The sequence below is a fragment of the Oryzias melastigma genome, linkage group LG11 (genome assembly GCF_002922805.2).
Source record: "Oryzias melastigma strain HK-1 linkage group LG11, ASM292280v2, whole genome shotgun sequence".
NCBI classification, from domain to species: domain Eukaryota; kingdom Metazoa; phylum Chordata; class Actinopteri; order Beloniformes; family Adrianichthyidae; genus Oryzias; species Oryzias melastigma.
In genome coordinates, this window is record NC_050522.1 from 575,491 (window position 1) to 578,734 (window position 3,244).

Below are 3,244 nucleotides of genomic sequence, written 5' to 3' on the forward strand. Positions count from 1 at the left end.
AGCATTTCTATTTATCAGCTTCAGGGTTTTTAGCTATCAGCTTCATCGGTTTTAGCTGTCAGCTTCAGCGTTTTTAGCTATCAGCTTCACCATTCTTAGCTATCAGCATACGTGTTTTCAGCTATCAATTTCAGCATTGTCAGCTATCAGCTTCAGTGTTTTCACCTCTTAGCTTCAGCATTTTAAGCTATCAGTTTCGGTGTTTTCAGCTATTAGCTTCAGTGTTTTTAGTTATCAGTTTCAGCATTTTCATCTATCTGTTCACTAGCATCTTCAGCGGCCAAATTCATCTTAAAGCATTCACACTAGCATTATTGCAGGTAATGCTATATATCTAGTTCATAATTATGTTAAAAAGTTACAGTTTAAAGTTTTAAAAATTTAGTTTTAGTGTTTAATAAATGTTTATGTTTTAAGTGAGACACTCCGTTACGTTCCATTATAAATACAATGTTTACAAGTTTACAGGAGTTTAATTTAGATGTGATTCATCCAATAAGTGCTTCGAAATGTGCACTTGAAAAAATCAGTTTTTTTTTGTTTTGTTATTTTTTTTAGCAAAATAAGTCATAATCTGTCTAATAGTGGGATTTCAGGTATGTTTTTGTTTGTTTAGTTGAACCCGTATGGAAGCGTGATCAAACTGTACGGTTGCATTCTTCGTGATGATGTTATTCTGGCAGCGGCTCCACACATCTCTCAGTTCCACCATGGTAACCTTCCACTAAGACAAATGTCACCAGAGTTTGTTTAAGCTGAAGAATGAGCTTTTCTCTTTTTCACAAAGAGAAATCCTCCTCTCCAGCGTAACTACACCATGACGAGTCTACAGCCCCACTGACCTGAGTGACATTTGTCCTGCTGTATGGACTACAGGGCCCGGACGACAGAACAAACATTCTTCCACTTTTGTCGACTGTTTGGAGAATAACCTTTTTTACATGAATTTATTTTGTAACCGCATCATTTTTTATTTATTTGATGTTTTCAGTGAATATTTTTTAAATCAGTAGAAGTATTAAGCACAGTTGTTTGGTGACACTTAATGTGCTCATAATGTATTTTTTTTCTTAATTGCACATACATAAAATTCAATTATATGGATTACAGTGACAAATACAACTGAAATCTTTCTGTGCAGGAGAGAGTGAAGACCTACACAGGTCCCCCAAAACATAAACATGCAACAGAAACAGAAATGTCAAGCAAAATGAAAATGCTGTATTTTACCCAATTCACTCTTTTTGAAATAGTTTATAAAAGCAAGCTTGATTTTTATTACTTTTTAAAATTTCTCTGACAAAGAAATATGTTTAAGAGTACAGTTTAGGTTATTCCAAAGCTTTGGTCCTCTGTACTTTACTGTATTTAGACTGATGGGAGAAAGGAAGATAGAAATCATCACAGCGTCTCGTTGGATAAACATCAGAAGAATACATAAAAAATCAGCAAACGACATTGGTAGAACATTTGAGCGATACTTAAACAGAAATATACAATATGGATTTATATTGAATGTTGTTAGAATCTTATCATTTTTGAATAAAGAATTGAAGGTAATTAAATTAGTTATTTGAATAACTAATGATACACAAGAATATTTTTTGTAATAATAATAACTTATTCAGATATGTTGTACAGGTATTGCCCCAAATTATATGACAGTAGATAAAGTGTGGATAAATTAAACTGTAGTAGTTTATTATTATTATAGTTTATTATTATAGAAACCAAAAATGTTATGGCAGTAAACCATTTATTTCATGAGGTTTGAGTTGGTTAAACTCTAAATAAACTTTATTCAAGATTTTGATTAAATTGAATTTGAATGGTTGCCAAGCTTCTTCAACGGGTGGACAGGTGGAGAGGTGGACAGGTGGGCAGTTGGACAGGTGGGCAGGTGGGCAGGTGGACAGGTGGAGAGGTGGGCAGGTGGACAGGTGGACAGGTGGACAGGTGAACAGTGTCTTCAGGGTACTCCTCTTTTCCTATAATCATTTCTATTTTATTTGTTTGTCTCTGCGTTTATTATTATGATCGGTTTCTCTTTTATTGCATGTGTTGGGGAATGGTGTTGTAGAGTTTTTATTTGTTTTTATGTGCATCACCTTAAGCTGTTTTTTTACATAAAAGGTGCCACTGAAATAAGATTATTTTGAATTCTCAGCATAAACAAGCCTCCTGGACATAAGGAAAACATTCCTAAACGTTTTCCTTAAACAAGCATAGAAAATGTCACTGAGGTGGAAAAGTTATCTTAATACAAATTTCATCTTAAGAAAAAAGATCTATTGACTAAAACATGTTTTCTGAAACTAAGATTATTTTGTTATTAAAAAGTGTTTTTCCTGCAAGATACAAAATAAGACAATTTGTCTTAAATTAAGGATCTTTTTGCTTTCTTAATATTTAGTTTTGACAGTGTTTAACACAGAAATATTGGGCCCCAAAGTCAAAATAGTTAAGAAACCTGCTTTGGTGGACGCCAGCGCCGCTTGATCTGTGTCCTCTGGCTCCACATGGGAAGCAGTCTGTGTCAAATCTGTGCAGACTCAGTTATCATCAGTCCTCTAACCAAAGCGGTGGGTGAAGGTGAAGCCAGTCTGAATAAAAATGAGCATTTGAGACGGGTCAGCAGATCCGTTTGATCTGGAGGTGAAGCTCAGAAAGGAGCGAGGTTTTGCATGTGAAGACCAAAGCTGTAGAAAACAAACATCGTCGCTCTGCATTTTTTACAGGCTTCTTAAACTCTGCTGCTGATTTTATCTTGTTTATGGATTTCAGTGTTGATCTGACAGTTTTCTGCTTAATTCCTGCAGTGATTGTGTAATGATGTCATTTTGATCCCTGCTCACAGTTATGAAGAACTGTCTCCCAAGGGTTCACCTCCTTTATCTGACAGCTTCCAGCATGTGTCAAAGTCAAGGCCCGGGGGCCGGATCCGGCCCTCCAGGTCATTTTATTTTATTGTTATTAATGACCCGATGTTATCTTGAGCTCATTTCTAACTTGTATAATTTTGACAATATATATATTTTTATGGAGAGTAAAATTTTGAAAGTTATTTAAGGTTTAAGTTGACTTATTCTGGAATAATATTCCTGCAATTTTATTATTCATAATTATGTTAAAAAGTTACATTTTAAAGTTTAAAAACATGTCATTATGCTATTCTGTAGGCTATTTTGGAGTTTAGCTAATATTTCAGCTACATGCTAGCTGTTTTAGCTAATTTAGGCATTTT